At 44.5% G+C, this 15221-nt stretch overlaps 1 protein-coding gene across 15 annotated transcripts in view; it reads right to left on the bottom strand.

The window, feature by feature from the left end:
- ATXN1 (ataxin 1) overlaps positions 1 to 15221 on the bottom strand; it is a 413109-nt gene that overhangs the window by 8415 nt on the left and 389473 nt on the right. The window lies entirely within an intron of this gene.

Below are 15221 nucleotides of genomic sequence, written 5' to 3'. Positions count from 1 at the left end.
GCACTTTTATCAGCTCGCTGGACAAATGCTATTCTTGTATAATTAGGGATCAGAGTGAGACTGTATACAAGCTCCGGAAGGCAGCCCTTACCTGTTTATTGCTATATCCCTGGCCCCTAAAAGGGCACCTGGCATATGGTGGAAGCTTAATAAATATTTATTGGGTAAATGAGTGTGTACTCAAGAATCGAAAGGAGCAGACACAGTAAACAGAGAGGGCTTCCCTGTTTACCCGAGCTGAGGGCTGGGCAGCATTTGGAGAGGTTTGAGGGGTGGACAATGTTGGGGAGATGATAAAATTTAGGACACAGAGAGCTCAAGTAGTTGGCCCATCCAAGGTCAAGCACCAGGTACTCAAATCAGCCCGTGCATTTGTTTGAAGATAAATACCAAAAGTGGGGAAGCTCAATATCCTCTCAATAGGTTGCTCTCTTCTCTATCATCATGTGCAACCTGTGTATTGTGCTAAGGAAATAAACGGAAAAAGCCAGCCCTAGTCCTAGTCCCAAAGTAGCTCACAATCGGTGGCCAAAAGAGACACATGAACATAATTGCCAATCAACACGGTGAGTGGGGTTATAATACTTTAATACCAGTATCAGGTTGTTGGAGGGCAGAGGAAAGGCACAGACCAGTTTGAAGAAGAGGTGATTAAGGGAGTTTTCTTGGATGAGGATACACTGTGCTGAGTTTTCAAACATAACGGGGGTGGAGTACAGGTGCGGTTGCAATGGGAACCCACTCTTGGAAGTGGAGATAGGTGAGCATAGGCAAGGAGATAGTGTCCAGTGAAAGCCCTACCGTTGCCATTGAATTAGGTTGAAATGCACTTGAGGTTCTAACAGTTTAATTTTCATAGAAATTTATTTTCTTCAACTTTATGCTATATAAAAAAGAAAAAGAACAATGAAGTAATTTGAAAGAGTCAACTTTCAATAGCTTTTATAGAGGTAGTAGACTAGGTAATCTGGAACAATCTTCTTACTGAGGACAACTAAATACTCTGAACAAAACCCAACCAAACAAAAACTAAGGGTGAAATGTAAAAACTTATTTCTGATTGCATTAGACAGAAAAGAAGATAATGAAAAACCAACCACGTAAGGCTCAGGGAAGGGTGATAGCTGAGAGATTTAAACCTGGTGTTTGGGATTATTTTTCCCTGAAAGCATTTGCACATTGCGACCTTGAGCAGTTTCAAAACCAAGTAGACCTCTGGTAATCTCAAGAGGGCGTGGGGGAAGGTTGCGAGGTGGGGAGAGGAGGAGAGTAGGGAATGAAATTCAGGGCACCCTTTAGGTGTATTAAGGGAGGATGCTTTCTGGTGAGCTCTATTCTTTTGGGCTGTGACCCCAAAGTGCTAAGGGCTATACTCTAGGAGTAAGATGAACCAGAAGTACACAGGTCCTCTCAGGGTCTGAAGCTCAGACTTTAATCATCTAAGGCCCTAAAATTGGGTTAAGGTCTTTATTTCCACAGTTTTTCAAATAAAACACACTCAAAAAAGAGGAATGAGGTCCATGAACAGACCAGAGGACATGAAAACAAACAAACAGTGGAAACAATAGATAACAGAAACAGACCCACAGGGACTTCTGAGGTAGAGTCATCAGAAACAGACTTTAAAATGTCTGTAAATGTTTACAATATTTAAGGAGATTAAAGACAAGCTTGAGGATTTTGGTAGAGAACTAGAATATATTTTCAAAAAATCCATGAAAATTCTAGAATAAAGAAACATACATTCACTAAAATCAGGAGAATGCAATGGGTTTTCCAACCGAATAAATGAGGCTGATGAGAGAACTTGGGAACTGGATTCCTTTTTTCTTTTTTAAGATTTTATTTATTTATTCATGAGAGACACACATACACACACACACACACACACACAGAGGCAGACACACAGGCAGAGGGAGAAGCAGGCTCCACGCAGGGAGCCTGAAGTGGGAATCGATCCTGGGTCTCCAGGATCACACCATGGGCTGAAGGCAGCGCTAAACCACTGAGCAACCCAGGCAGCCCAGGAACTGGATTCCTTAATTAGTGCTTTGGAAGAAACTATATAGAATGAGTCCCAGAGATAAAAATATAGCTAACACAGAGGAGAGGTGGGACACAGAAGACACAGAGAGAGAATCTAACAGACTCATAAGTTTAATCCTACCAGGAGAAGAGGGAGATCACAGGGCAGGAGGAACGTTTTTGAGGAGATAATAGCTCAGAATTTCCCAAAATTGGTATGAGACAATCATCTGCAGATTCAAGAAGGCCTAACCCCAGGCAGGAAAAAATAAAAAGAAATTCTCACCTCAGCAGGGCACAGTTTAACTATTGTACACCAACGATAGGAAAAGAAAATCCTCAAAGTCTCCAGCACAAAATATACATTACCTCAAAACAGGCAACGATTAAATTCATAGTTAACGTCTCAATGCAAAGAATGGAACTATTCTAGGTATCACGTTCCTTCTCACCTGTATCAAAACTCACACTAAACAATGAGTTCCTCTTTGTCTAAGTCTTTGTCTGTGAGCTAAACAAAACCAAAGCAATTGCAAAGATTATACGTGGGGAAGTTCTGAAGTCTGTCCATATTCAAGTGGAGATGAGAGAAGCCTAACCAAAAGAACTATAGACTCACGGGCAGCGACAACTGTGGACTGAGCAAAGGTTCTTTTTAGTGGGGCTATTTTGGAGATTGTGATTCTGACGTTGGAGGAGCTAAGGTGATTGGCAGTCAAAGGAATCCCAGGTGAAATTCCTTAAGTAAAAATTTACTGGTTTAAAAAATGGAAGTGTTTTGTCTAAGAAGGCAGTGGAATATCTTTAAAACACTAAAGAAAAAGAATTGCCAACCAAGAATTCTATATTGAGCAAAAGGAGCCTCCAGGAATGAAGGCAAAATAAAGACATTTTTCAGACAAACAGTAATTAAGAGACTTCACCACCAGGGGATCTGCACTAAAGAAAAGACTACAGAGTATTCTTTATGTAGAGAAAAAAAATCATTCCAGATGGAAGTTTGTAGATGCAGGGAGGAACAAATAATAATGAAAGTGATAGATGTGGGTAAATCAAAATAATGACTATATATAATAATATGAAAAATGTTTTGTTGAATTTTATACACAGGTACATATACACAAACATGTACATAATTAAAATATCCCCTTCCAAACCTAAAAGTGGCAAATGTCCATGTGATTTAAAAGGACTGTGGGATTTTATATGGACTGTGGTTTTCTATTTTACCGACTTTATCTTTTTTGATAACTATGATTGATCTAGTTGTACACACACTTCTTGAATGATATACTTTATTTGTTCCATAAAAGCCAGAAGTAGTTTTAGAGGAGACAACTGGAGTGAATATGCAAGTTTATTACCATAGTATGGGTGAGCATGAGTCCATATAAATGTGCATATTACCTGCGGGGAAAATTGTTCTGGGCTATTTTTTTTAAAGATTTTATTTATTTATTTGAGAGAGCAAGAGAGAACAGAGGAGGTAGGGAGAGGGAGAAGCAGGCTCCTCACTGAGCAGAGAGCCCAAGGCAGGGCTGGATCCCGGGACCTTGACAACATGACCTGAGCCGAAGGCAGACGCCTAACCGACTCAGCCATTGGACTATTTTAATAATGTAAAGAGAGCTAACAATTTTTGAGTGTCTGTTACCTGTCAAACATTCAGGTACGAGCTTCACAAAAATTTATCTTGTTTATGCTCACATCGGACTAGTGAAAAAAGTACTATTGTACCAATTTTACAAATAAGGAACTATATAGTCTCAGAGAGATTAGATCATTTGCCTAACATCATAGCTATAAGCTGATGGAACAGTAATTTAATCCCAGTCTTTGGCTCTCCCAGACTCATTTTCTTTTCCTATGCTCCTATTTCTGCCCCTGTGAACAAAAATATTCCAATACCACTAAAAGAGATGAATTTAACATTCCCACTACCCCCAACAGTGATAAATGTTATTTGAAGTAAATAGCATGGGCTCATGGCTTTATTTCATGGTTCAGAAAGTTGTGGAATAGTGTCTGCCTTATATATCTATGCATACAATTCTAATCTCCCTACATAAGTGGGTGATGAGGCTGATATTTAATTACAGAACTATATCGTATGTATTTGCTTATACATATGTATTTGCATATACGTATGTAGAAACCTACCTACAAGGTACAGTATTGGATGGGGATGCCCACCGAGTTCCAACTGGACCAACCTGGAGCTGGTTTCATAAATCCTGCTCCAAACCTCTTAGAGCCATTAACATCATACATCGAGCAGAAGGAATAAATCCTACTTCAAGTGGGGATGGTGTAGCTGCAATTGAAAATCACTGAGACAAAGTTCTCAAGTGTAAATACCTCATAAGAATTTGCTCATCTACCTAACACTGGTCAGAGGTAACGTGATGTTCAAAATACTACTAACCTTATTTCTAAACACACTGCCCTCTTTTTTGGCTCTGCATTTTCCTAGATGCTCCCCTGTACTTGAGTAGAGTCTGTCTCCTTGCTGACAGACAGCCTGACACCTGCTTAATGGGTAGGGTCTTGGTGTAGGAGCCATAGTACACAAACTCCTCAGAGAAGCCAGCAGCATATCATGTTCTGAATATAACATTTCCTGCCTACTTGTAGACAAATCTAACTGAACGTCCACATGTTGCCTAGTACCTGTAGACTCATCTGAAAGAAGAAAGGTCTTTGAAGCCTTGGTGTAATAGGTAACATTACCGATCCCGATTGCTCCAAAAGCTATGATACAGATGCATATGCTTCCCATTATATACATTACAACATTTGGGGGAATTCTGAAAGCCCTTTGTTACTCTTTCATCTCAAAACTCCCCAGACAAGTTTTAGAATTAAATGTTGTAATGTGGACTATAGCTTGAACAGCCTACCTAAAAAATGCATTAAAGGAAAGTGACGAGGAAGAGGAAAGAAGAATATTTGAGCTTTGGCGTATAAAGAGCTGATGATAATAGAATTTATTTTTAACCTGGACAGGTTGGGGAAGATCTCTACTACTTCAAAGGCTTGCTTTTGGTCCCTTCTTCCTCAATTCTGGCTTTGTCTCCTCCCAGGGAACCTCTGCTATCTTGGAAAAAGATGCCACACCACACATCCTCAGCTTGGTCTACGCAAATTAGGAGCAAAAGACTATTTGGATAATCTGATCGTTGTAAGCAGTGGACCAGATAGCTGAGGCTGAATGTTATTTTTGTCCTCGCTAATTACTTATCCTCACTAATATTTATCCTAATATTTTCTCCTCCCTAATTATGTAGACTGAATTAGCTAGATAATGCATTTTTAGGTCTGCATAGATGTGACCTAAAATAAGTTAAATACTTTTTTTTTTTGTCTCTTTCGTTGGTGAAAGTCAAACCCTTGCTGCACATTTCTCAAATAAGCACACTCAAGTGTTCATAACAAATCTATTTTTATTTCATAATTAGGCTTGTCAGAAGGACATAAACATTATTAAAGGTTAACCTATCATTAACAGTTAATGAAGAAATCACACTAAGGGATTTTTTTTTTTCTGTGAGGATATATATGGTTGGGGGAATCTGCTTGGGATTCCCTTGGTGAGGAGCATTATCTAGCTCAAAACATGCTGTCATCGCCAATGGGTACTGTTTTGGATGTGAAACAAAGAAGGTGGGGTTCTGTGACCTGACGCTACTCTAAACCAGGATGATGAGTCTGTGAATTGCCTGAATTCGAGACCCACGTGGGTCTTCCCTATGGTGCCAAGAGCTTCAAGATATTATTGATCAAGTATTCACGCTCCAGGGCTAGCAGTTTTAATAACATTCCATACATAATCCTGAGCACCTGCTATGTGTCAGGGACTAGAACAAAGTATCTCTGGATGAAGATCCAGTTCTTGCCTTCAGTGGGGGAAGAGAACATGCAAACAAAACAAGTAACTTCACAAGGGCGTAGATGGATAATGACAACCATGTTGTCTGATGACATCCACGTGGGTGCCTACTGGCAACCCAAACTTTATGTGTCCAAAATACCTCCTGATACGCCCTTGCCCACTGGCACCTGCTCTGTTCTCCATCTCCATGAATGGCATCTCCATCCTTCTAGGGGTTCAGGTCAAGGTGCTGGGAATCATCATTTACCCGGCTCTTTCTCACACTGCACACCTCCAAATTACAAGCAAATGCTGTTGGTTCCTTCTTCCAAATATATCTAGAATGAGACCATTTCTTCCTGCCTCCACCACCACTGCCCTGGCCAAGCCACCTTCTCACTGGGAGAAAAAGCCTCCATGAACAAGCCTGATATGGTCTGCATACCCCCATGCCACCACTCACTGCTCTGTACGGACACCGGTTTCCTCATTGAACCTTTAACTGCAAAAGACACGAGCCTCTGGGTCTGTGCATCTGCTGTTCCCTCCATCTGGGATCCGTCCTGCCCTGTGTACTGTTGCCTCCCATTCCCCTTTGCAGAGAGAGCTTTGCTGATGACCCTCCTGAAAGTAACGACCCACCGTCCCTAGCATCCCTATCCTTTCTAGGCTGCTTTATTTTTTCCTATAGCACTTATTATCTTTTGATGCATTGTTTTTAAAATTTGATTACAAAAAAAAATAAATAAATAAAATAAAATTTTATTTTATTTTATTTATTTGTTTGCTTCACCTCTTCCCCCAGACTTCCCCACGACGATATGCTCCATGAGGGCAGAGATATTGGCTGTTCTGCTCATTGTTCTAACATGAGTGTGGAATACTTCCTGGTGTGTAGTAGGTGCTCAGTAAAAATCTGAAAGACTAGGTCTGTGGTTGTTCTCCATACGTAAAAACACTGCAGCGGCATGACTGGCCAACAGAGGTCAATGTTTAGACGCTGGAAGCCTCTGGCTGTCCTTGTTTCTTTCCACCAGCCAGGGCTAAATTGGACTCCCAGTCCTCCCCAGGGAGGGGAGCGGAGCCTTCCCTGGGACTGGCTCACTCCGCAACAGGCAGCTTTCCAGGCCGAGCTGTAGCTGCCTCAACTCATCGTGATTTCACTGAATCACACTTCAGGTACTTTCTTTCCACTCCCGAGTTCCCTGTTGCGCTCTTTCAGATGTGCTAATAATCATTAATTCATTCATTAAATCATTAATTCATTCATGCCGGGGTTCACATAGTCTCTGGTTAAACCCCAATGAAAATATCTTCAGAAGGGCAGTACCAGATAAAACCGAAGATGTTATATAACTTCTGGTGGATCGACACGGCCCATTTTCTTTTTTTTTCAACCCATAAATACATTCCTCTCCAAACACTTTGAGCAGTCTGCAGGATGAAATGTGAGCATGAACAGCCTTTGTCCTATGTCAGCTTGAGGCCCCTCTGCCTTTCATGTCTGGATGCCTTGTAGCCAGCACCTCTCCTTTTTAGGGGTGGGTTACCTCCCATCCTCTTCCACCCTTTCCTGCCCTCCTCCTGCTGTGGCAGGCACACCCGTTAGCTCACCGCTGCTTCCATGAGAAATCTGCCCACCCCGCCCTCTCTCCAGCACCCTCTCCCTGCAATCAGCTCCTCTAAAACGATCACCTCCAATTTCTATTCTGGATGGAAGAACCAAGACAGAGAGGCAACACATCCTTGCTTCCGGGCTGATGATTATTTATTCAATGTCACCTTCCTGGTCTGGCTAATGACTGGCTTTTAAGATCTTTTTTAGCTCTCCTGTGTGTGAGTTTAATAAAATTCCTTTAACTACTTAGTCAACAACTACTGTATCTAAACACTGTATGCATATCCACATATTTATGCTGTTTGGGTGTATATTTCAATCTTAGATGGGTGCTATGTCTATACACACACATATGTACATATCACCAAAAACAAGATATAAAGAAAACAAAACGTCTGTTGTTTAAATATGTCTCCCCTTTCCTCCACAAGAATCCCTGTTTTCACAAATGTGAAGGGCATCTGTTTTACAAAACATTTTTGCTTGACACTATCCCAAACGTACAAGTTATGCCCTCAACAGGGATCAGCGAGATGGTCCAGAAGCTGGGCTTCCGTGAACATGGCTTGCTTTTGGTGAAATGGTGAAGTTGGGAATTGCCAACTTTGTCTGCAAGTACAATTCTTGATCCTGTTTTATCAGTAGAAAAGAGCCAATCTGCTCTCCCTGAAGGCCAGCGTGCCTGACTATGGTTCTCAACATCAAGAAAATCAGAAAACCCAGGAGAGGCTAAGTGAGAGAACCATTTACTTCAGTGTTGAAAAATCATTAATAAAAACAGTCACAACTCTTCAGCCGAGTGTAAGAATATCTGTGAGTGTTCTATTTAAAACATTTAATCATGTTAATGCTCAACCTGACTCAGTCTTTGGTGGAAGCGTTTCAGGGTTGTTCGGTAAACCCCACACCCTAGCTCAGAGACACTCCCAAACACAAATCCCGAATGACACATTGGGTTCTCCTCGTACACTTTAGGCTGGCTCCCAGAGCCTCTACTTCGGGGAGGCCTTGTTAGGATCAGACTCAACAGGTGGCTAGAGCAGCTCTCAGGCACACAGATTCTATCCCACTTGCACTCCTCTCCCAGGGTCTTAAAAGGTGAGCCTTAGGAAAACAACATAGTCCCCGCTAAAAAGAAATGAGCTATCAAAGCCAGTGAGAGACACAGAGGAAACTTAAATGCATATTGCCAAGTGAAAGAAGCCAATCTGAAAAGGCTACATACTGCGTGATTCCAACTATATGACATTCTGGAAAAGGCAGAAGTACAGCGATGTGACTAGATGAGTGGCTGGGTTGCCAGGGCTTCGGGGAGGGGTTGGAGATGGGCGGGATGCAGAGGTGAAACATAGATTTTTTTTTTCTTAGGGCAGTGAAACTACTCTGAATGATACAGAAACACTCAATACATGACATTAGGCATTTGTCAAACCCACAGAATGTACAGCGTGAACGTAAGCTACGGTTAATAACCGTGTATCAATACTGACTCATCAGTTGTAACAAATGCACTACACAGAAGCAAGATTTTAATCATAGGGGTAAACTACGTGTTTGGGAATCCCTGTATGTCCTGCTCAATTTTTTGGTAAACTTAAAACTAAACAATAAAGTCTATTAATTAAAAAACAGTTGTAAGCAACAGCGAGAGTCTGCTTCCATCATATATGCAAGATCACCTGGTTAGGGGCGCTTATGTCACACATAGGCTAAAGGAGAGCATCTTTCTTTCTTTCTTCTTCCTTCCTTCCTCCCCCACCTTCCTTCCTTCCTTCTTTTCTTTCTTCCTTCCTTTCTTCCTCCCTCTCTCCATTCCTCCCCTTTTCTTCCTTCCTTCCTTCCTTCCTTCCTTCCTTCCTTCCTTCCTTCCTTCCTTCCTTCCTTCCTTCTAAAGGTACACAGAGACACAAACAGAAATGTGGTTTGATACCATTTCTTTCCCTTGGAGTCCTTCTGGCATGAGCACTGGGAGGAAGATTATCATCAGCAACTAGACCAGAGGCCCAGTGCTGGGCTTTTGCACACAGGGAGGTCACTATTTTTTGATACGTTAGGATTCATTCCCACCAAGCCCCGCATGTAAAATGCTGGCAAGTTGGTTTGCCTTGGCTGCTAAGGGACTATACAGACTTCTGTGTTGCTTGCATGAGGGCTTTGGCTATTTTTAGGCACCAGCTAATCCATTAAAGCATAATGCTGCCACTGATGAGTCACAGAACATAGCAGTCAAATTAGAAATAGTGGAATGAAAGAAAAGCCATTGGTAGACGTGCAGTAAGCACATCATTATAACATGCTGTACTAGCACGCATGGGTGTGCGTGTGCGCACACACACACGTGCACACACACATGTGCACCCCAGGACAGCTGCACGAGGTAAATGGCACTGAATATTGAGCAGTCGCCTCGGGAGGATCTGGGAAGTGAGAGATAGCCCTAATAACATAAACAGCTCACCAGTCAGGAAAGACACAGTCCAAGGAAAGGGTCACCCCCCGAGCACTTTGCAAACAAAATGTACTACAATTCTACTGAGCAAGCTTTGTGTACTTTTCAGAAGAGCTGAGCCTGGGAGCATGGGACAGAGGGATGGGGAGGCTGTTCAGAGGCAGAACGTGTCTGCTGGATGGAAGTCGAAGGCTCCCCAGTGGGGTGGGGGAGATCCAGGGCTGAGGCTCACCCAGTGGGCACTTGGCAGAAGAAAGGTGCCTGGAACCTCCATTTCTGGGGCTCTGACCGACATGGACGTCTGGGCCACCAGCCCGTCCCCCCAGTCCAGCTCACGCTCAGAGAAACACAGCTTGCCTATATGCACACCGCCTTGCAGGAGGTCATTTAGCCCCCTCTGCAGAAATAGCCATGTGGGTGCTTCGGGGCCACTCATGCGAATAATGCCATAGGAATACAGGCAGGGTGAAAATGGCTTATTGCACTTGTTGGAGAACTTTATCCTTCTTTCTGGACTTTTCTCCACTGCCCCTCTGTTCACAAATTCTTTTTTAGAGCATGAAGCCTTTTGTTTATTTTTTCAGAATCTAACTTCTCTCTCTCTCTTTTAAATATTTATTCATTTTAGAGAGAGAGAGAGAGAGCACGCGCACCAACGGGAGGGGCGGAGAGAGAGAGAAGCTCAAGCAGATTCCACCTGAACAGGGAACAGATGCGGTGCTCGATTTCACAACTCCGAGATCATGACCTGAGCCGAAACCGAAAGGCGGCTGCTTTACCTACTGCGCCACCCAGGTACCCCTAGCCTTTCTCTTCTCAGGGCCAAAGCCACCTAGGTGGAAGTAGGGAGGGCCACTGACATTGTCAAGGGCCTACTGGGTGCTACCTATTGTGCTACTTCCTTTGAACACATTTTCTTTATTCCTTACAACAACCCTCATTCTTCTCACTACATAAGCAGACTGGGAGGCTGAGAGTGTCTGCACGATAAAGTATTTGTGCACTAATTTGTTCATAATGGGCCCAAGGTCTGGTGCTATGGAGAGGTGGAAGACAGATTCCAACCTAGGTGTCTTTAGCTCCAGGTTTGGCATTTTCTTAATCAGCTAACTAGCTTCCCACTCCAGCAGAGGATGCCACACCTCCTACGGAGCTGCACTGGGTCCCACTATTGCCTGGGGATCCCCTCTGGGACTTGCCACGGACTCACAGGTTCAATCTTGGAGAAGACTATCAAGCAGACTGTACTTGGAAGTGAGGCCGCAGGGAAGTGATTCTGTTGTCCATTAGGGCTTTCAGTCAGAATCAGCACCCATGAGGGAAGCAGGGAGGCTCGCCTATACCCAGGGTGGAAGGTGCTACCTGCCTTTCAGCAGAAGAGGAAGGAGACGCAGATTTGTTAGAAAGAGGTGTCGTGGGATGCCTGGGTGGCTCAGTGGTTGGCATCTGTCTGCCTTTGGCTCAGGGCATGATCCCGGGGTCCTGGGATCGAGTCCCACATGGGGCTCCCCGCAGGGAGCTGCTTCTTCCTCTGCCTATGGCTCTGCCTCTCTTTCTGTTTCTCATGAATAAACAAAATCTTGAAAGAAAGAAAGAAAGAAAGAAAGAAAGAAAGAAAGAAAGAAAGAAAGAAAGAGAAAGAAAAGAAAGAAAGAGAAAGAAAGAAAGAAAGAGAAAGAAGAAAGAAAGAAGAAAAGAAAGAAAGAAAGAAAGAAAGAAAGAAAGAAAGAAAGAAAGAAAAGAAAGAAAGGAAGGAAGAAAAAAAGAAAAGTGTCGTGCGTTGCATTTCATGGTAACAGATCACACCTGCAATTCTCCTTCGTGCTCCCCCAGCAGCGGGCTGGGGCACGGGGTGCAAAGACACTGCCTGTGAAGACAAATACTTCAGCGGGTGTAGCAGAGCCACAGGGACGGTGACAAATCTGTGACAGTGTTTTTTTTTTTTTTTTTATTCTCCCACACGGCCTCGTCTGGAGCTTCAGCTGGAGACAACACTGGAGGCGTCTTTCCACAATAATAATTAGGAGTTCAGCTCCTTAAAATAATCACCAAAAGGAAAAACCCTTCAGTTTTATTCGGGATGGCTTTAGTTCCCATGAGGTCTGTGTGCTGATTATGGGCGTGGGGTCAGTAAAGAGTCCCTTGAATGTCCCCCTTTGGTTTTTTTTTAAGATTTTATTTATTTATTCGTGAGAGAGAGAGAGAGAGAGAGAGAGGGAGGGAGAGGGAGAGGCAGAGGGAGAAGCAGGCTCCATGCAGGGAGCCCGATGTGGGACTCCATCCTGGGACTCCAGGATCATGCCCTGGGCTGAAGGCAGGCGCTAAACCGCTGAGCCACCCAGGGATCCCCGCTTTGGTTTTTGATAAGAGAATTGCTGGTAGCTTCTACGAGCTCCGCGCTGCGGGGCAGAAGAGCCCAGTATTACAAAAACAGAGGAGGCCTGAGATGTTACCCTGTGTAAGGAATCATTTACCCCTTTTAGGGAGGAGAAAAAACTGCAGCTCTGGGGTAAGGCAACTTGTCTTGCAGCCCTCCCCCTCCAGGCCATGCCACGCCACGCCACGTCCGGAGGGGATGCTCACAGTAGGTTTTCTGAGGTCAAACACATCCCTGGGGATCCCCCTCCACGCAGGACACATGCCTGGAGTCATAAAGCCATCCATCTGTTGGGTGGAAAACCATCCCCTCTCCCACAACTTCCCCAATCAGTTCTGTGATTTTGCTAATTAAGTTAAACAATTTGCACCTCCCTAAATCTCCCCGCGGGTGCAGGTGATAGTGATTTCTAACTAGTGGAGAAGACACGGCTGATTCTCCAGGCCCGGGGAGAAAAACTTCTCAGCGCTGCACTGATGAGGGAGGAAAGCTCTCAGCCCTCGGAACGTAAATGAAATCCAGATATCAGTTCTCCGGCTCCCTTCCTTTCTCTCTGATTCTCTCCTGATCCCGATCCTGTCACTCGTGGCAAACACAGCTGGTGGAGTATTTTAGCTGTGATGATGTCAGCCTGTGTCTGATAGGCTTCTGGGTAAAGCGACAGACCATTGGCTGTGTCGGGGGCCTTGCACTTTTGTTTCTCCGGCTCAAAACCCAAGCCACCTTTTTAGCAGGCTACAGCCCTCCCCAGCATGCGGCACCACCACGTGGGGCCGCCCCGACAGACCTGCGAACGGGCCGTGACAAATACTCTTCCTTCTAATTTGCACCTTGGCTGTCAGCAGAGACTAGTGGTCTGGCTGCCCGAAGGAAATGAGACTTCGCAGGGAAGCCGATTACTCTATCATTCAAGCATCCAGGGTGCAAAGTATCGAGCAGGGAAAAGACACAGAGATGCCCGCTCTCCAGAACTGCCGGGTGCCTCTGAAACCTAAAGAGGCCTGGGAAGCTCGTGCCCACGGCCGAGGCTGCCAGGGTCCTGGAGTCCTGGAGATGTTGGCTGCAGCTGGAGCTGTTCTGCAGTCTCAGGGTGGAAAGAGGTGCGGCTACGGAGCCAGCAGCATTCCAAAACAACACCTCTTCCGGTGCCTTCCTCTGTTCACAGGAACGCCTGAAGGATTGCAGGTGCCATGAAGAAATGCATTTTCGTTCTTGTTTATTTTTCATGCTTCCCCTGGAGTCTGTTAGAAGACAATTTTGCTCAAGACAGCACTCCTACTAGTGCTCACCTCCAACCCATGTAGGCAGGAATGAGCAGCACCTACAGACCAACCGGGAGTTCGAAATAAAGATGCCACTTAAACAAGAAAAAGAATCCTGCTTTTTGCCTTTTTTTTTTTTTTTTTTTTTTAATTTGAACTTCAAGAAATCTTGCTTGGCTCTTACCAAAGACTGGATGCCTATGGTGGCACCGCACCATAAAAAAAAGAAATCTCTGGGAGGCTAAAAGCGCTTGGTGATGCAGGCCCTCCGACATTGTGTAAGACCCCACATCTGGCAATTCACAAGCACTTCTGGAAAACACTGGAAAATCCCATCCCCTGCAACTTGACCTCTTAAAAATATCCTCAAAGCAATTCAAACCATTAAGTAGTTTTCCTTTTGTCTTTCTGAACATCCCAAATATCACCTCTGCCATGACCATTCTCAGCTCGAACCTGAAGGAGGTGCTGTCACTTTGGGGTTTTTCAAAGTCCTTCATGGGAACATCCCCAGGAGAGCCAGGGAAGCCCCCAGCCTGGAGTCCAAACCACCTGGACAGTGAACATGCTGTTTTCTATAAATGGAATAAAAAGCACGCGTTCAAGTGATTTAAGAGACTGTGAAAAAGTGGGCTGAAAGAGACGGGGGAAATAGAATTAATAATACTTCCAGGCTTTAACACAACTGACCTTGACTGCATCTTACCCCTTGGGTTCCTATTTACTATACATCCAGGAGGTCACCTGGGATTCCCAGATTATGTTAAGCATGCCTTTTTCTTTCTACATTGATGCTTTGGCATCTTGGAGCCTGGCTGAGCCTGGCTGACCCTGGAGGGACTGCCCCTCCCGGGGTTAGCTAATTCCTTGCCCAGGGGAGAGTTCTTCACATGCACACCAAACGCTCATATTCCCAAACCACTTCCTCCACCCAGCTCTCACCTCTGGGCCACTGTCCACCTGCCCTCACCACACCAGGTACTAGACACCAGGGACAGCCCCGATGCTCCCAGAGCTCCCTGAAATTATTCAGACCAACCAATCCTCGGCCTGCTTACTCCCTGTCACTCATTCCTTCTCATGGAAACCACAGTACAGGTGCTTGCCCATGGTCCCTCCTGGCTCCCTCTGCCTCCTGACTGACCCTGGTGCTTCCCCGTGCGGCCCTGCATCGCATGTCCTGTCTTTTTAGGATCTAAGCATAACAAGCTACCTTCTCAATGGCAGCTGTGTCCTCACCTGTCGGCCTCACCACACCTAGATAAGAAAAGCACCTACATTTTAAAACACAGACGTTGGAATGGGATGTGGTGACTGTGACCATCGACTGTCCCCACCCTCACCAGCACGGTCTTTTCCTGACACTTTGTAAAAAGAGGCCCCATGACCCCTAAAAGAGCCTTGAGCCTTGTAGCATTTCTCAATCGGGGTTCCTCATTTAAACCACAGAATATATATATATTATATATATATATATATATATATATATAATATATATATAGATCTTGAGTGGTGATTTCCTGAATGGTCCTGACTAGCCCCACCAGGAGCACAGAAGTGAGTTCATTACACACAGCGGACGCCTGGGGGCATCAGGGCTCGCCTCTCCACAGAACCTG

Source organism: Canis lupus, chromosome 37 (assembly GCF_048164855.1).
Source record: "Canis lupus baileyi chromosome 37, mCanLup2.hap1, whole genome shotgun sequence".
Taxonomy (NCBI): Eukaryota; Metazoa; Chordata; class Mammalia; order Carnivora; family Canidae; genus Canis; species Canis lupus.
Note: the sequence above shows the minus strand (reverse complement) of the source record. Positions and strands in the feature narration are given on the sequence as shown.